The sequence below is a fragment of the Gopherus evgoodei genome, chromosome 15 (assembly GCF_007399415.2).
Source record: "Gopherus evgoodei ecotype Sinaloan lineage chromosome 15, rGopEvg1_v1.p, whole genome shotgun sequence".
NCBI classification, from domain to species: domain Eukaryota; kingdom Metazoa; phylum Chordata; order Testudines; family Testudinidae; genus Gopherus; species Gopherus evgoodei.
Window position 1 is genome coordinate 27543391 of NC_044336.1, and position 20892 is coordinate 27564282.

The 20892-nt window shown below is 39.2% G+C and overlaps 1 protein-coding gene across 2 annotated transcripts in view; it reads right to left on the bottom strand.

Annotated features, from left to right (window-relative positions):
- Nucleotides 1-20892, bottom strand: part of RPTOR (regulatory associated protein of MTOR complex 1) — a 288180-nt gene that overhangs the window by 218791 nt on the left and 48497 nt on the right. The gene's annotated exons all lie outside the window — the stretch shown is intronic.

The window sequence follows — 20892 nt, forward strand, 5'->3', positions numbered from 1 at the left end:
AGGCAAAATGGGCCATGGTCTGACCCAGTACAGCAGTTCTTACAGTGTGTGTAAAAGCAGCTGTTAATCTCCCACTTTCATGATAGTGAATTAAATCAAATTTCTTGAAAAAATGAAACTAAGAAAATTGCAACCTGCCATACTTCAGTTTCGCAGAACTTCAATTCGAAGAGATAACACTAACAGTTCTACATGTAAGTTTAACTCTAACTCAAACCAATGTCAACAGCATGAATTCAGATGCCAAAATTCAGAAGGCAACTGTCAATTTGATGTAACATGTTCCTCAGCAAATTTGGAACAAATTTTCCATGAGACATATACAAAATATGCATATGCACACACACACCATCAAAACCATTTCACTGCCACAAAGTGGAGTGATTATGCCGTGTAATGCAGCAGAGAGCAACATCATAGTTTTATTTTCTTGATACTAAACACACTGGAAGCATATAAAAACACGCAACATCTTTTATCAGAAGTCTTCAACATAGAGCACCAACGTCCAGGAAGTAAGATACCACATTGGAAGATTGATTGCATAGAGTTTGTAGTTAGCTTAATGAATTTTGCTGAAAGAAGAACTCTTGAGTATACGGTAATTCAAAGAGAAAGGAGCAAAAAATACTAATTATTTTGAAATGCTGGATGTCATTATGGAATTTAAGTCTGTATGTAGACACCTACACATATTCACTACTGTCTTGAATTTCATTGTTCCATAAAATCCTTACCACAATTTGTACCACAATATGTGCTGGCAAAATGAAGGTAAAAGGAATAGTTGTGGTTTTTTTAAACCATACTGTTATGGAGAGATTCAGCCTCAATAAACATGACCTAATATCACATTTATTACTACAATTTGTTAAGTTTTGCAACTATTGCTGAAATCAAAGTACTTTCACCTGAGCTATACACTTCCTTCCCCATACCTTTATTAGATAATAAACAGTGATAAAAGTACTAGCATCACAAACCAGGTTTATATTTTTTCCATTATACTCAGTATTGAACATGAACTTCACTAATCATGCATGAAAAAAATCACTTGCCACACAAAGTATTTGCAGTTTTAACATTTAGCTGTACAATGCAAGATCAGTTTCTAAATGCAACAGTCTCAGCAGCCAAATTTTGTTAACATGATGTTTTTATATAATGGTTCATACAATGGTTTATAACAGTGCCTGACAAATCCTAGTATTCTCACTATACAATTTAATAATATAGAAATGAATAACTAATGGTGCAAAAAATTGAAATACATCTTTATATAAAAACTCTGCATCAGCCTATTTAAATTGTCTAGTGGATCACCATTTTAAATGCTGAGGCTATTTTAATTCTGATGTATGAACAGTATTTTAATAGTCCAGTGTTAACCCTGGCTTTAATTATGATCTTAGGAATAACAAGTACAGATAAGTATTATACTGGTAATAATTATGCATAATATTGAAGCACTCCAACAATTTAATTACTAACTACAGATAATAACTCCTTAGCTTAATAAATCACTTAGTTTTAAATGCAAAATATGTTTTGATAAATATATATTAAAGTAGTTATTAAACTAACATTTTAAAATATTTTTTGTATATATTTCATTGAATTCCAAATTCCCTCCAAATGCAGCGTGACACAAATCATGAGCAAAAATTAATCTAGAAAATAATACATCATTCATCATTTTCTAAAATTAAAAAATGTGAAATAAGATTCTGATTCAACATATGTTAAGCTATATAATTGCTTTAAAAAATTCTCTCTCCTCTTCTTCCTTTATGCCCCTTATCCTGGTGAGGGTTGCAGTGGCAGCATGGAGAGTAGAGAGGGCCAGATCTTCTTTTCCTCTGCAACAGCTTTTGGCTCCTCCTGGGAAATTCCCCAGGATTCCCAGGCCAGCCGGGAAACAGGATCCCTCCAGCATGTCCCGGGTCAGCCTCAGGGCCTCTGCCCAGTGGGACATGCCTGGTAGAGTTCTAACAGAAGCCTCTCAGGGGGCATACTTAGCAGGTGCCTGAACCACCTCAACTGGCTCTTCTCGATCCGGAGGAGTTGCGGCTCTACTCCGAGGTCTTCCCGAATAGCCGAGCTCCTCACTCTGTCTCAGAGAATAAGGCCAGCCATCCTGTGAAGAAACTTCATTTCCACCACTTGTATCCATGATCTCATCCTTTCGATCATCACGCAAAGTTCATGATCATAGGTGAGAATGGGGACAGAGTAACCTGTAAACCGAGAGCTTCGCCCTAGAACTCAGCTCCTACTTCATCACCACAGATTGGCACAGCGCCCACATCACTGCTGCTCCAATCCACCGTTGATCTCACGCTCCCACTTGCCATCACTTGTGAACAAGGGCCCTAGATACTTTAACTCTTTCACTGAGGACAGCTGTTCACCTGGAAAGAGCAGTCCACCTTCTTCCAGGAGAAGACCAAGACCTCTGATTTGGAGGTGCCAATTCTCATCCCAGCTGCTTCACACGCAGCAGCGAAACATTCGAGTGCACGTCAGACACTGCAGTCTGAAGAAGCAAGGACAACATCATTTGCAAACAGCAGAGATGGCACCATTGAGTCCCTGTATCAGATCCACTCCACGGCTCAGCTGCGCCTTGATATCCTGTTCATGAAAATCACGAACAGGAGTGAGGACAAGCCGTGGCGGAGTCCAATACCCACCTTGAACGAACTCAACTTAATGCCAAGAACGTTTAAACAAATATGTATTGATATAGTGTATAGATATACAAAAAGAGGTACCAAATAGAGTGTAAAGGCTATATTTAGCTACAAATCAACATGTTTTAATGGTTGCCAACCAAGGAGAATCAATCTTTCCTTTAGGAAAATAACTAGGTATAAATGCAACCTAAGATTAAAATCAATAATTTAAATCAAGGTTTCCTACTTGTTGATTTAAATCATAATTAAAATTGGCAATTTAAATTACCGATTTAAATCAATCCAGCCTGAAATTTAACATGCACATAACACTTTCCCCCAAAAAATAATGAGAAATCTATTAATAAGAACTAGATGTTGACATGGAGAGCATCAACTTGGAATAATAATGCACGCCAGTCAAGAGACTGTCATACCTTGTAATTATACTATAAACCACCACAATTACACTTCATGCTGAATAGTGTGTGTATAATTTACACACAGAGTGTATAAGAGTCTGCTCCATTTGCCCAGAAAAAGAACTATTGTGAAATGATCTAGCAAACATTAGTTTTGCCAATTTTCTTAATTTTTGGAAGGCAACGAAATAAAATGATAAATGAAGCAAAAGCTAGAAAATAAGGAACAAATTCTATTCTCTCTCCCCTCATCTCCTCCCCTACTTAGTTACAAAGATAGTTTGCTGGTTTTGATGGGTCATAGGTGTAACAGGATTTTAAGTACATACCTGGACACAACTTTAAAACTTTCTTAGTCAATAGACTTAATAACCGCCACACAACGGTGTTATTTTAGTACCCTTTCCCCTTAACCTCTATTTTAAGAGCTCTTTAAAATTTCAGACTCCGCATATGTCTCCTAGCTTCTTAAAAATAAACTCAGACATTACTCAAGCTTCAGTTCAGGCTGCAGTACCACATTTTGGTGCATAAACTCAGCCCAACGTTAGGTCATTTTTATCTCCTGGGACAGTGCATGTGCTAACAGGCATTCATGTTAGAGGCAAGAAAAATATGTATCTTTCAATATCAACAGCCTTCAGTGCTAGTTGTGCTCTCAGACTGCTGGTTGCACATCAAGAGTGCAAGAGTGTTCAGGTCAAGGAATAGAATACTGGCTGTGGGGAAGGAGAAAGAATAGCAGAAAGGTGTGACAGGTGGAGATTAGTAACAGGGAAGTAGAATAGGAAAAGGGGAAGGTGTAAAGATAAGTGTATCTTGACTCTTCCACTCTATCCTAGGGAAATGAACAGGATAATAAATATAACTCTCCAATTTCCCCCATGTGGCACTAGAGTTGGATATAAAGCTTCTGAAACTATTTAGAGGAAAAAATAAATGTCTTCATTAAATGCAATTTGCATGTCCAACCCCCAATTATCAAATTCTTGTTCAGAGGATGTTCAATGTTATTTACTGGATAAAGAGCACCCCAGTTACTTTCAGTGGATCTGTAGCAGGCTCTACTCTGCCCCTAATCTGATTCACTATGTTTCACTGAATACGAAGACAATGTATTTTTAAATAGGTCAAGCAGAGGCTGGGTGGTAATTACTGAAAAACAATCAGATTTGAGCAGGCAGAGCTGCTTAGCCCTTTCATGAAACCTCTCTGATAACAGGTCTTTCTGCATGTCTTGTATTAGGGCAGAGAAACATCAAGAGTTCAATGATCCTACAAACATGCTCTGATGTGAAAATCCTGATCATCTGCCAACCCATGCTGCAGCTTGGTAGTGTTATAGAATCACAATAGCAACTCCACAGTTAAGGATCTAAGATACATTGCATTCTAAGGCTGACATTTATCACTGCTCTAATGTCCAAATAAATGCTCACCTGCCACAGGGGGTGGCATTGTTTACAGTGGTCCAGAAAAGCTGCATATATGACACTTCAATAAGTGACGAGTATGATTTTTAAGGATTCTAATCTTTTTCCAGTGCCATCTTAAAACCAACTTGAACTGGTACTATTAGCATAGGTGAAATCTCTAGGCCAGTGGTTTTTAACCTGTGGTCCACAGACTGCTGAGGGTCTGCAGACTATGTTTAAGATTTCCAAAGAGGTCCACGCCTCCATTTGAGATTTTTAGGGATCCACAAATGAAAAAAGGTTGAAAACTCCTGCTCTAGACCATAAGGAGAAATAGAAATTAAATTGACATATGCAGCAGTTAATGAAAAACTTGCTTAGGGGTCAAATCGAGCTTGTCACCACTTCAATGGAAGAACTGAGCCCTAACATTTTGAGCACCACTATGTTAGAGAGCACTGGACAAGAGTCACATGCAGCTTCTAAAGTCTGTAGAAGTCCCAGACCGGTCTCTCTATATATGTCCCCCAAATTGTATTTTACTAATTCTTCCAAGCTTCAGGGGTATAAAAGATCTCAAAAAGCTAACAAATTGTCATAAAAAATTGTCAGAGTTGAATATAGCTAAATCTGAAGCATTAGAATAATTAAGTTAATAAAAACCTCAACATCTGAATGAAGAACAATTAGAACCACAGTTAAAAATGCTGGAAATAAAGGAAGCTAGAAGACAGAAGTAGTTGTTCATAGAATGCAAGCCTTTGTTAGCTCAATGTGGCAGAGGTCTTTGCTGTGGATTTACAGATTCACCCATGAAAACTCATGCTCCAATACATGTTAGCCTATTGGGTTTATAGAGAATTCTTTCCTGGGTTCTGGCTGGTGAGTTTTGCTCACATGCTCAGGGTTTAACTGATCGCCATATTTGGGGTCGGGAAGGAATTTTCCTCCAGGGCAGATTGGCAGAGGTCCAGGAGGTTTTTCGCCTTCCTCTGCAGCATGGGGCACGGGTCACTTGCTGGAGGATTCTCTGCAGCTTGAGGTCTTCAAACCACAATTTGAGGACTTCAATAACTCAGACATAGGTTAGGGGTTTGTTATAGAAGTGTATGGATGAGATTCTGTGGCCTGCATTGTGCAGGAGGTCAAACTAGATGATCATAATGGTCCCTTCTAACCTTAAAGTCTATGAGTCTATAAGGTGCCACAGGACTCTTTGCTGCTTTTACAGATCCAGACTAACACGGCTACCCCTCTGATACCACATTCTACTGCCGCTCGTTATCCATGTAGAGGTCAATATGGTTCTACATGATGGAAATTTGTGGGTTTTCTATTTGCTTTTTTTAAAAAGTTTGAAAAAATTAACAACTATGTTAAAAGAACATGCACAGAATGAAGTTGGGGTCCTTGGTGGTGGAAAAAAAATAAAATCACAGAAATATAAAGCTGAAAGGGACCTTGAGAGCTCATCTACTGCAGCCCCTTGGACTGAGACAGGACCAAGTATACCAAGACCATCTTTGGCACATCTAACCTGCTCTTACAAACCTCCAATGATGGGAATTCCACAGCCTCCTTTGGAAGCCTATTCCGGTGTTTAACAATCCTAATTGTTAGACTTTTTTTTCCTAATTTCTAACCTAAATCTCCCTTGCTGCAGATTAAGCCAATTATTTCCTGCCCTACCTTCAGTGGACATGGAGAACAATAGATCACTGTCCTCTTAATAACAGCCCTTCACATATCTGAAGACTTATGAGGTCCCTCCTCAGTCTTCTTTTTTCAGTGAGCTTATTTTTTTTAAAAATATCTTTAGTCATAGGTCATGATACACCTTTGATCATTTTTTTCCTTTCCTCTGTACTCTCTCCAATTTTTCCACCTCTTTCTTGAAATGTGGAACCCAAAATTGGACACAGTACACTAGCTGAGGCCTCATCACCAATGCCAAGTAGAGTGGAACAATTATCTCTTGTGTCTTACAAATGACACTTGGTTTTTTTGTTCCTAAATATAACTTAGATAATGTTTTCACCCCTCTTAGCCATGAGGCCGAGAAGCATTTGTCTTCACTGAATTTCATCTTGGTGATTTCAGACCTATTCTCCAATTCGGAGGACAGAATTAGAATTCAAAACAATCTTGACAAAATGCTTGCAACCCTTCCTAGCTTGATGTCTGCATATTTTATATGCATATTCTTTACTTCACTATCCAAGCCACTAATAATAGACCCCAGTAAAGTCCTCCAAGTAAACAGCATCTAATCACAATACAGAATACCCGTGTTTCAAATGGTAACTCATGAGGGTCCTTCCAAAATTCAACAGAGGTGTGTGGAAAGGGCCAAAGCTAAAGTTGATCTGGACCCTTAACTGTCAGCCTTTGATTCTTGTCTTTTTCCATTGTTCCAGTGAAATTGTAAAAGAATAAAATTGTATGGATAGGTGCTGACTTCTTGCTCACTGAGTGCTGGGCTACACGCCTAGCATTAGCACGGACATAGATTCAACCCAAACCTGGTTCCTCTCAGATTCCGAGGTCCTACCAGAAGAATTATTGCTTACTGAAGATGGAGCCTTCACATATGAAAGTCAAAGTCAGTAATGAGACAAAACAAGAGACATGCAGTACCACTAGGCTTCCACACTTTGATAGAGCATTCCAAAATTAGTCACTTTGTTATTATTCCACCTCCATTTGATGAACTGAAAGCACTTTATCAACATTAATTAAGCCTCATAATCCCCCACCACTGTGAGATGGACCCATTCTTCCCCAAAAGTAAGATACCAAGACACCAAATGGGAAGAAGTGGATTATTTGCTGAGCTGTTCCTTGCTAAGTGAACCCTTCTTAAAATGCAAATCTGAAAGAATGTGCTATTTGCGAAGGAGTTGTTTGTGATCGTCCAAGAATAGCACTAGACCATTTCAGACCCTCAGTTCAGCAGTGACTCAGCTATGGTCTCTAAAGAGAACGTGTATGACAGGCAGTCAGCATTGTCCAACAGCTGACTGGCTGAGTTATCGAGTGACTGGGAAAGTCTGCTATTTTTCAAAAAGCTGCTTTAACTTAAACAGACTCGTTATTGTAATAAATGCTTATATAATTAATCTTCTAGTTCAAAAAGCTGCCTTTTCCTTATTGGTTTTCTGGGCTCTTTTTAAGATTTTGGTACCAGCTTCCCCTTTGTCTCAGATTTCTCTACATCAAGGTCACATTGCCTGCAGTATTTGCAGCTGAGAGCAGCATGACAAGACCAAGAGGATTTTCCCATTAAACTCATTTTGCAAGTTTGTTGATTTGATTCCAGGATGCCAAGTTATTGCTGTGGAATGCATGCACATTATAGTACAATGATCAGCTTGAGGACACTTCTCTGCTTCCACAGCTCCTCTCAGCACAGTTGTGGAAGAAGCGTCCTCCATCACCTTTGATCTACTTAACTGGATTCTTGCTTTGAGATTCCAGTCTTCACAAGAGATCCAGAGACATGCATAAAGTGCATATTGCTGTAGTTTGTTTCTATAGTGTCCAAGTGATTTTATTTTTAAGTATATTCAAAATTTATCTTACGTTATTTTTCTGCCAAAATAGTTAAAATCCATATAACCCTTAAGCTAGATACACTTATATCAGCATACAGGTGCCTCTTCCCTACAGAGATAGCTAAAAGGTATCTTCAGATTAACAACAATGTCTCCACACTAAGGGGTTGTACTGCTTTAAACCATCCTAGTATATAAAAGCGGCATAACTTGTGCATGTAGACAAGGCATCAGGCATAAGTGGTTCAGTATTCCTAATAGTCCTAAACAATGGCAAAGAAATTCTGCCATAGGCTACTTTATTCCTAACTTTTTAATTTAATTTAATTTAATGTAGAATCCTCATGTATTACCTATTCGAAATCCACACAGCACTGGCAACTATATAGAACAAATGCATGGAAACAGCTGTAAGTGTTTACTGTATGTTTACACAGAGGAATTACAAGTCAGACATTCCATTAAGGCAGGCCTGTGGAGTGAACAGCTATTGCTGTGCTCAAACTGAACCTTCACAAACTAAAATTTATCCTTAATTTTAAGCACATTCCTAAAAGATAGAAGAAGGGATTCAGTTATCTTTCCGCTCATATTTCAATGCTACTCATGATTTGTGCATTCTTGGCTATCAACTCTGCCAGCATGAAACTGGTTAAAAAAAAAAATAGTAGCATATAGCTAATAATCAAAGGCTCAGATTAGTACCAAGACAATTTTTCAGACGGGAGGAAGAGGGGTAAAATGCTTATTGACAACCATATCTGTTGATTGCACTCTTATGGCAAGCTTTTCTTCAGAAAGTATCAGTTTACGCTGACAACTGAAAACTCAAACCTTTTGCAAAACACTAATAGTCTATATTGTCAAGCTTTACCAGAGCTTACATTAGTGATAAATGCCTTCATCATGTTCTCTAAATTCAATAGACCTTTAGCAAATAAAATAATAAAAGCTTTGCAATCTTGTGACAGCATCTGATAGCAGACCAAGGTATATAACTGTGAACCTTGTTTAACAAAATCAGATTTTCCCAGGATGTGCACTGGGGAGATGAAAGGCAAGTTTTTTCCATGTACCTTCTCCCTTGGGAATTCTCCAGGATTTCTCTTGCAATAGTAGTTAAGGTTTGCTGTGGTTTTAAAAGAAAAACCCTACAGAAATAAAGGAAGAGCAATGACTTGGAGACAACCCAATAATTAGGTCATGTATTCAATTAGCTTTCATGCTTAACTAGTTACTCATCAGGAAATGCTCAGCCTTTGATGTACAGTAGGCAGCACATCAGTTAATTAGGAAGAGGGAAGCAACACAAGGAGAGTGAAACTTCAGAAACCATATCAAAGTCCAGAGATATCTAATGATGGGTACAACAGCATCAACAACAGATTACATCAAGAAAGGGGTAAACGATGCAGCTTCAAATATCTTGGCTGCATTAGCTTTAAAAATAAGACAACTGTTTGGCACGAGATCACAAGAGACAAAGAAGAAACCTGGGTTGATTAGAGGCTATGTCTAATACATGGAGCTGGGGTGCGATTCCCAGCGCATGCAGACATACTCGCACTAACTCTCATTGAGCTAGCATGCTAAAAATAGGAGTGTAGGCACAGCAGCATGGGCAGCAGTGAGCCGCGCGTGGCACTGGGCAGCTGCCCTGAGTACAATCTGCCTGGTCCCTCTGGGTACATACTTGGTGGGGGCCAGCTCATGCTATCATGGCTACAATACTATTTTTAGCATGTTAGCTCAATGAGCGTTAGCACGAGTACGTCTATGCGAGCTAGGAATCAGGCCCAACTCCAACTGCAGACATACTTGGAAAAGCATCACTGTTTCCTTTGAGGCATGGCACACAAAAAATATGCAATTTTTCCGTACTGTATGAGCAACTGCTTCCCCTTCCCCTTCCCCCGGCTCCCCAAAGATCTTGATTCGTTGGTAAATGCCAGTTCCAAGAGACAAAGAACATCATATGATACTGGCTACAAAAACCTTCCCTGAAAAATTGTACAGTTAAGTGCAATGACAGACAGAAGCTATTGAAGAATCTCTCTCCTGGGCACAGGTCACTTAGAAAAGATTAAATGTCAACTATTTTAAATTATTGTAATTGACTGTTTCATTTTATGTATGCAGTGTAGTTGTAACGGTGTCGGTTCCAGGATATTAGAGAGACAAGGTGGATGAGGTAGAATCTTTTATTGGACCAACTTCCGTTGGTGAGAGAGACAAGCTTTTGAGCTACACAGACCTGATAGCTCTGTGTGGCTCAAAAGCTTGTTTCTCTCGCCGACAGAAGTTGGTCCAATGAAAGATATTACCTCACTCCCACCTGTCACTTCCATTTTGTGAACAGGTAAGTGTAACAGGAACAGGCAATGCATACCTGGGATTAGCACTTGATTTCCCCAATTTCCTCAGGCCACTGTTCTACTACAAATTCAATAATGAGTGCCAGAGTCTACCCCTTAGATCTTGACACTCCTTTCTTACCCATCTGTCTGTTCCCCCCTGGTCTTGCCACCCACTTGAGTTCAATGACAAGAGGGCACAAGCCATTAAATATATACTTATAAAATGTATACAGGCCAAATAGAGTGTAAAGGGCCATAACATTTCTAGAGCTCTCAGACAAGTGAGTTCAGAGATCTCATTGTCTGCCCTTTAATAAACCACAGTAACGGAGAATCTACATGGGAACATCATAAGGCAATAGACCTGAAGACACTGGGCAGCAACACTGTGTCTTCAGCATTTAGTAATATTGAACCACAGACAGTCCTTAATGATTATTAAAAAGAGAAGAAAGATCCAGAGTTGTGCTTGACTGCCAAAATTTGGCCTAGGCCACCCTTCCCAATGCCATTATTAAGAACAAGTTTTATCTTCTGCCTTCCAGGTCCTCTGAACTCAACTACACTTCTGCCCTGATTAACACTCTTGGCTGCCACAGGCAATTCCTCCTCCACTGAAGGTCATTCAGGTGTAGTTCTAATAAATATTCAATACAGATCCCTCAGCATCAAAATATCTCCATGCTGTTACTGAAGGTAAATATCTCAAAGAAATGGGGGGAGAGAAAGGGGGAATCAGGAAGGAAGGTGATTACATTGTAGCACCTGAACCAGAAAAATCGATACTGTGCTCAATGACTTCCCTATGTTTGAGTCAGGGTTAAAAGCAGGGGGAAATCAATTTTTTTGCATGCAGTGTTTAAACTGCCTAGGTTTTGAGACCGTTCATTATCATGAGGAGAAGTATGAAAGGCCCTCATAGCTCTTGGCTTCACAAGGCAGAAGTGGGTGTGGGGGGGGATACATGTTCACAGATGACAAGCTACAGATTTTAGTGTGATTGAAACCCAGGGACAGGTTAAGATCTCCTATTCCCTACAATGATTCAGACAGTTTAGTACATGATTTAAAAACAATGCTGAACTCAATACAAGAAAGGCCTTTAAATGGAAACACCAAAATTTTGTCTATCGGTTGCAGCAGTATATATCTCTATGCAAAGGCAGATATGCCACCATGACAACATAGCAGGACCCCAGCTTTCTCCCTCTCCCAAATCAACGCAGACTACGAAAAAAAACAAAAAAAAACCCCCACATTTTTAACTACCTTTGCCATAGTCCTTTACACAAATGCACTTTCACTGAAGGAATAAAACCACATTTTTTACGACTGGCCTTTCCCTATTACTCATTCCACAGCTAGTTTTACTAAATGTGCTCTGGCTGGATTGACAGAAAGTGATCTTGTGTGACACACTTATCCTCAGATGAAGTCACCTTCCTATTGTATTTCACCTCCATGCCCTGGAACTTGATCCTTTTGCCAGGTCGATTCCTTTACCATGTTTATACAAAAACCTCCTTTCTCCACTGTGGAGCCCTTTGGTTTTTGATACACACTAAATCTACTTATTTGCTGTAGTCTTTTTGAAGCAAAGTCTGCTACAGCTGGAATACGAGGTGAGGCTGCTGCTCACATACGTTTCCATTGTGAGAGAGAAGAGTTCGCTGGGGAGCTCTAGCATTCTCCCAGCCGAGTAACAGAGAAATGAGGCATGAGGCTGGACAGCCTGATGATTGCAGCTCATCTGCACACTTTTCAGTGTACTCACTTGAAACAGTTCACTTGCTGAGCGCTTCACACCATTACACCTTTCACTGGCTCACTTCCAAGGCTCAAGCAGTGTGGGCCAATGTCTATTCACATCACAGAGATAAGAGTGCTTGTTTAGAAAACACACACACTCAGGCTCTGCGCTCTAACAATCATTGTAGAACATTCATTGAACTGTGGTGCCATTGAAGTTAGCTTCAATGTACAGGAAATCCCCAGGCTCAAATGCACATTAGGTTTGATTTTTGTTCTGAAATCTGTACATTAAGTTAGTGATAGTGAACTGTGGAAGATAAGAGTCCTCAAGCCACAAAACAGATACAGAGGCAATGCAACCTTTCCTTTCTCTTGCACCCACACGCTCAGATACTTCTATCCCTGCCCATCATGACTCAACCCTGTTCCAGCTGGTCCAACTGTGGAGTAAAAGGTTAGTACAATTTCAATCTTTGGCTCCTTGCTTCTGAGTCTGTCAAGTAAGGTGCTTGCTAGTGCCAACTACAATACAGATTGAGAACACCAAGCGCACACGCAGTGCAATTGTTACAAAGCAGTTTGATGTTAGACTGTCCAGGAGTTTAATACATTATTTGTTCAGTGAATTGCAATCACAAGCAAAGCCCAGTAGTGTATCCTCTCTCTCCGAGTTTGGATAACGAGCTTTTGCTTTTATGTCTCTGTTGTATTAGCATGACAAAATGAATACTGGTTATCTTAATGCCTTCATATTGGTGATTAAAGTAAAACAAACACAGAATTCTCATAGTCCACAGAATACTGCATTACTACCGCTGGATGAGATAAGAGATGCTTCAAGCCAATGTAACAAACGAAGTGTCTAAAGCTAGCTAGAGCTGTTGCAACTGCCTAGAAAAACTTGTGGGCCCAACAGGAAAAGAGTGAGGAAGTCAAGTACATGGATGAACTGCACAGGAAACACAGAGTTCCTAAATCAGTTCTGCTCATTGAATTTTCACACACTCCTCTACCAAAAAAGGAAAGTTGGAGATTTTATATTCCAGGTGAATAAAAAGAAAGTGAACCAAGTTTGACTTTCCTCACTTAATACTTGGGATTGCCAACCTGTAAGATAACAGGCTCTCAGATTTTTTCATAACGTAGTCTACATCTTAGTCCCAAGACAATATCTCCATTAACTCCCTTCCCATTTACAGTCAACATTAACCTCTGTGCGGCAACTTCAAAAGCAACGTCAGGAAACAAGGAAAACACTCAGAACCATGTGACTACCAGCTCTCCATTGGTCACGCCCAGCAGGTGCCTTTTCCAGACACACTGAGAATCACTAAGTTAACACATTTTTGGTTCATTTATTCAATCACATGACATTTAAAAAAAAATAAACATTTTGGTAGACTCTTTCATCCTGAAGGGTCCTGAAGTGGCACACAGTTATTTTATTTATATACAATTATTTTTGCCATGGCTGCTAAGTATCAAATTAAAAAGAATGTCAAAGTTAAATAATCCACCCGCAAACAATGGCACTAAAAATATCATTCAAACATGACTGTTTCCCATACCTAATAAACCAAGTGTTAACACCTTCATAATCCAAACATAACTCAAAAAACAAAGCAAAACATAGAAAACAAGAATAAAAAGCCACACACAAGTACAAAATAAAATGTAGATATATCACCAGTAAAATGCAATCACCTCAGGAATAAAGAGCAGCAATCAAGATACTGAAAATCTATGAAGGAAGAAGTTTTCCTCATCTTACAAATACCACCACGGGATCTTTAGCGTGCATACAGAGTGGAAAGGACCTCAGTCAGAAGAACAAAGAGATGAGTCACCTGCTGGGATTTGAACTAGTGGAGTCTAAGCATTGCAGACATGATGCTAAGATCAGCAAACCAACCTCTACAAAATCGGTTTGCCTGAATAATTCCATCTCCTTGCTTCTGAGGCCCTAAATTATAACAACATTCTGGCCAACAAGCTGGTCAACACCAACTCCAAAGGGTTCGCCACTCTTGGACAACACCCTCAGGAAGGATGCTGATAAATTGCAAATGGTTCAGAGGAGAGTCAGAAGAATGATTAAAGGACTAGAAAACATGCCTCATAGTGACAGACTCAATCTATTTAGCTTAATAAAGAGAAGGTTAAGGGGTGACTTGATTAGTCTGCAAGTATCTACATAGGAAACAGATATTTAATAATATAATGGACTGTTCAGTCTAGCAGAAAAAGGTATAAAATGACTGAAAATTGAAACTAGACAAATTCAAACCGGAAATAAAGTGTCAATTATTAACAGGATAATTAACCATTGGGATAATTTACCAAGGGTCATGGTGAATCCTCCATCACTTGATTTTTAAATCAAGATTGGATGTTTTTGAAAAAGATGTCCTCTAGGAATTATTTGGGGGAAGTTCTATGGCCAGTGCTATGCAGGAGGTCAGACTAGATGAACATGAAAATCCCTTCTGGCCTTGGAGTTTATGAGAGTACTCTTCCCTGCTTGATCAAACTTACTACCTCTGCTGTACATTCATCATTGCCAGGGAGTACATGAGGGAACTGCACAAACTCCTGAATCTCAGTCTTCCAGATGGCTCTGCAAAGCCCTACTAGTATATAGCTGTAGCATTTAGGGTACTCAGCACAGTAGTAATGAGTGCCACACTGCACACACACACACACACAGAAAATAAAGTTCTCAAAAGGTCAAATTGCTCAGTCTAGTTATGATAAGGGAGCACACAGATATGAGATTTCATTTTCTGTGCGTCACTAATGTGACGCAGTGGCAGTGCAGGAATGTGGAGAATTATTTTAAACTAGATTTCTTAACATGACCTTTATTCAGTAACACTTAATAAACATCACTTTTTGGCCTGCAAGGAGTTGAGGAAGTTATTGTGTGGAAATAAAGTATGGTATTGCAGAAGCCTCTGTTTCAGGAGCACAGTTCAGTGTCTCTGAATAGTGACTGCACTGCAGAAGTGCAGGGTGGGAAGAGAGAAAAGGAGCATAGTTAAAACAAGGGTGAAATTCAAACAAAACATATTGGAGCCAACATTACTCTGAGTATTCTGAGCAGTTTGGAATTAAAAGAAAAAAAACTCAAAAACCACAGTCAATCAAAAAGAAAAAAAATGTAAATTCATGCAAATTTAATGAGCATATGCTGCAAACTACTTCACATCAGATCCTGAATTATGTAAACTGTGTGCCATCCAGCCTACAATTTTGCCTTTGGCTACACATCCTCATTTGCTATTTGTCACAAATACATACACAATATGAAGTAAGCAGACCTCGGTGCCTAGGGAAGGGTAGAAGCCAGGAGGCTGAAGATCTGATCATTACAACTAGAGCAAGCGGTGATATTCGGCATGCTTATGAGAACCTGTCAGTGACCATGGGAAGACTTTTTACAATGCAGTTTCTGTATAATGCTCCATGCTTAACAGCCAAACTACAATGGGGAATAAGTGCTTTTTATGCCCAGGCAGTTCTAGCCCGATTCAGAGGACTCCAGCCAAGAGGTTGTAGAAAAACATTTGTGTTCTCTCAAGCAAGGGCATCAGAAAAGGAATACTAAATTGTAAAGCATGACTGTAGCAAGCTGCCCTTCTTTCTCACCCTCCCACATGACCCCCTGTGCTCCACAATCATCTCTCTGTCACAAAAATTCTTCAGAACATTTAAACAAGAACTCAAGCCTCAGGCTGTGCTTAGATGAACTTCCAATTTTTGATTCATGTAGCAGCAGACTCTGTACAGAAGGGGGCCACAGTCACGTCTGCATATTGGTGAAACATCACTGCAGTAGTGCTGTCAACAATCAGATGTCTATTGTTCCCACTTTACTGAATGCTTAACTAAGGGTACGTCTATATTACAGGATAAATTCGAATTAGCTTAAACCGATTTTATAAAACAGATATTATAAAATCGATTGTGCGTGTCCACACTAGGCACATTAATTCGGTGGTGTGCGTCCGTGGTCCGAGGTTAGCGTCGATTTCTGGAGCGGTGCACTATGGGTAGCTACTGTAAAAGAATGAGGCCAATAACGTCGATTTGCGTCCACACTAACCCTAAATCGATATAGTAATATCGATTTTAGCGTTACTCTTGTTTTGTAGGAGTACAGAAATCGATTTAAAGAGCCCTTTAAATCGATATAAAGAGCAGTGTAGTGTGGATGGGTGCAGCGTTAAATCGATTTAACGCTGTTAAAATCGGTTTAACAGCGTAGTGTGGACCAGGCCTATGTCTCTTGGTTTTTCACACAGGGAACTAAGCTAAGGAAAGTTCATCCCCTTTGCACTGCATGGTGGATTTTCTTGGTGTATATATGCACTGTTGCCAACAGAAACACCAATCATCACCTCACTCAGCAAAATTTAAACTTTCACCACACTCTGTCATCACACATAGGCCAAGCTGCTACCGGTGTAATTGACTATTCCCTATCACTACATTTAAGGTGATGTCAGTATCCTGTGAGGAGAAGGAAGGGAAGGACACATACTGATAGATACCATTTAAGTTTAATCAGTTTCTCTCATCTAAATATTTTTACTGAGTACATGAAGAATTTCTAAGGTAAACTTATCAAGTATTTTGCTCCAGGAGAGGAGGGTGGCAGTGTATAGAAAAGGCTGCTTTTTCCCCAATTCATTTTTTTCACCACCACCTAAATTATCTCCAAACTGAACTGCCAAAATTCTAATTTGTTAGGAAAATTCTTCAGAGAAAGTCTTCACTGTATGCCCGCAGCTTTGTAATCTCCTACTCCCTTTTCCCAATAAAACTTTCATTTGAGACTTGCAACGAAATGACTGAAATGTTATTTAACTGCAGTATTTTGCAGATGAAACAACAGCTGAAGTGTTTTCCCCCTCCCGCAGCACACAAATTTATGTAGCTACACAGCAATAAAGCAGAGCCTTAAATTTAATCATAAGAAACACTTCAAGCAATGGCAAACTGATAAATTATTTAGAAAGGGGCTCAATAAGACCTGGCAAGGAAATGTGTACCAGACACAACCTGGAAGCTTTCAGAAACAAATAGAATTTTCAAGCTTGATCCTCCTCTTCAGGATTTCTGCCCAGTGTATTTGTATTTTTTTTTAAACCAATAATTTCCTAGACATTGATTCACACAACATTCTATGAAGAACGTCAGACAAACAAGACTGCACTGGCAGTGAAGTCCTGTGATAATTCTTGGGTGGACTGTACTGTGAGGACCATCCTAGCAGTTCAGTGGCCAGTGTACAGTTAATAAGCACTGTTCATGCCTGCACTATACGAAAGATATTGACGGGCGTTTTCTAGTTCACACAGGCAGCTCCACAAAGCTAGCTCTCTTAGAAGGTTTTAACGACCTGGCCTTATTTCAGATTGCCAAATTTTTCCCTTTCCAAGTCTTCTTCCCTCCCTCAAATCTCCAACCATGTCAGAAACAGCAAAAGAGACAAAACTAGATCTATTAATATTTATATCAAAGATCTAGGAAATTCAATAACATTCCTATTGTTTTATTGCAGATGTTACATCAACTTCTCTTTATTACTGCAGAAAACTCAAGAGCCCTGTAGAGTGCAATAAAGTGGTACGTGTTTAGCTTTGCAATGTTTCAAAGGGCTGTGATTTATTTTTGAGAACCAGGCACCTTGCACACAAACATCTGAGCTCAGTAATTGCCTCATGTTTCGTGCAAACTCTACAAGGCAGCATGAGGTCTGCCCACACACAGAGTACCTGCTGCTACAGAAGCCTGTTCACCAGTCTCCAGTACCATGGGCTCAGTATTAAAACAGCATAGAAACATGTTTGTTTTTACTGTGCACCAAGTGTTTTGCTGCTATAATGTTAGATTCCACACAGTATATTATGAGTTTTACATCAGATGTGTTCCAGAGCATTAATTTCCTCAATTACTGTTGAAATGGAAGATACCAGACGTGGCCTGTACTATGAAAATTTAAAATTCCATTACTTAATAAATGCAGAGATAAGATGGGTGAGGTAATATCTTTTATTCGACCAACTTCTTTTGCTGAAAGAGAGGAAATTTAATAAATGCAATCATGTGTAATAACCAGTGTCACTCATTACAACTATTTTGACATTTCACATACAGGGTATACTCTTGTCAGTACTCAGGAGGATCTTGTACTCAAAGCTGTCTCTCCCACTCCCTTTAAGTAACCTTATAATACTACAAGTTACATAAGAGCTCAAAGAAAACAGTTAAAGGAAGAGGCCTATGAAATTGGGTTTTCTGTGCAACACAAAATTATGAAACCCTTTACCTGAAAAAGGGGCATCAAAAGAGAAAGTTTGCGGTATACCCAAAATGAAAATTCAAAAAGAAAATCAACTTGTCTTAAATACGTTTTGAGTTACAATTAGGACAGGGCCTTCAAACAAATATCTATTAAAAGACTGAAATGCTGATGCAAAACAACACATCCATTGAATACTTAACTGAAAACAATTGTATAGAGGAAGTGATCTGTAGATCCGTCTGTTTGCTCCCATCCCGTCACCATGAAATAATAGGAAAATTAAATGCTATTAACAGGTAAAGACTACTCTGAATAGATTAATCATCTCTGCTTAAATTTTACTGTTTCTCTGGCTTTGAGACAGAAAATGTAGGTACAGTGATAATGGATTGAAAGGTTGCCTAGTTTCACTATACCTTCTACATCCTCTACTAAACTTGCTACTTTTCTGTAGTGTAACAGAAAAGGTAGACTGTGGTCAATAACTTCGCTCTTCTGACACAATGAAGTTCTCTACAATAAGGATAAAGATCTTCTGTGCTGGAGACAACTTACATGGGGGCTACTCTAAGACTATGGAATGAACCAGTCCAGGAATGAATGACCATCACAATTCTCACCATCTTTCACTGCAGGTGCAAAGTGTGTTTCTTTGACTTTGCCTTCTCTAACACACACACACACACACACACACACACACACAGCAACCTGTATATTTAAAATCAAAAAACCACCCTACCAAAAATGATGCAAATCAAGACTGCACATCCACCTGGGGAGACAACAGGTATGTCTACACTGCAATTAGACACCAAAAGCTGGCCTTGACAGCTGACTCAGGCTCACAGGACTTGGGCTGAGGGGCTGTTTAATTGCAGTGTACACTTCTGGGTTTGGGTTGAAGCCCAGACTCTAAGATGCTGTGAGGTGGGATGGTCCCAGACCTCAGGCTGCAGCCTCAGCCTGGAAGTCCAAATTGGAATTAAACAGCCCCAGAACCGGAGCCCAAGTCGGCAGACACAGGCTAGAAATGAGTTTTTAATTGCAGTGTAGACATACCCAATGAGAGAACACATGCCACATGACAGATGTTTAATTGCATTACTTTATGCACTACTGAAAGGCATTCACATACTATGGTGATGGAGAGTGGTATGAGAACCTAGAGAGGACAGGACAGGACGGAATAGGACTCCTACAGCAACTGTACTCTAAGGGAACCATTTCTGCTCCAATGGAAGAATACTCCCATCACCAAAGCCACGCTCGATAAAGGTACTAATACTTAATGGATATTATCAGCTTGAACAAAGACCTTACAAAGAACAAAAATGTCTTCAGAAAGAGATGCCTGCCATGAAAACAGCAAGACTGGGTCCCTCATGGCTCAAGGACCAAACAAAAAACAAAATTTATTATCCATATTGATTTTATAAATTATATAGAAACAATTAATTATGAAACATCCTCATGTCAACGCATAGCCAATTAGATTTTAACAAGAATGACTGATTAAAACTAGCTGAGGGCATTGCTAAAACCAAAGCAAAGTCTCTCTCAGCAGGCTTCACTGCTTTGAGTGGAATAAAATTCCAAAGAAATTTTCCAGATTTCAGGACATGCTCCTGAACCATCCACTGATGAAGATTTAGGCCAGAAAAAAATAGCAGATTAATTTTGTACATGAAACAATGAGATTGTCAGTATAGCTGGTGGGAAGCACAACAGTCCCCTTGCTGACATACAAGGTATATGAACCTCAAAGATGGTGATCAAAATATTGAAAATATAAGTTAAAAGGAAAAGATGAAACAATAACCTTTCCCATATCCTTCATGAAATGGAGGATATAAGTTCACAAACATTAGGAAATAAAATAATTTCAATCACCAGTATAGGATATAAAAGCACAACATACATTTTAGTCAAACCCAACTGGTAAAGCTGCTTCTCCTCTGAACAAACTAGGTCACATAAAATGCATTTCATATTGAGAAGTTACTGTGTAATAGTGACAATGTGCTCAATGCTGTACAGTACACAAAGAGGAAGAGGTTTTGCCCCAAATAGCTCACGGTCTAAGATAAGACTTGCAGAAAAGGACATGGACAGGACAAACTAGGAAATTAATGATGCTGGCGAAAATTCAATAGGTTTCAAATTTTTTATTTTTTAAAAATTAAATGATAAACTTTTATCCTTGTGAGCCTTAACAAGGCTCCTAAAATGTGGAACATTGAAATATCAGGAAGCAAAGAAATTTACCAAAGGTTCAAATGTGATTTTAAAGTAAGGAATGAAAAGACAGCTGTTAAGTTGCTGGCTATTTATCACCTGCTTTATGGCATTATGATCAAATCTTCATTACATTTTCATTTCAAAAATATATGCCTGCCATACATTAAAC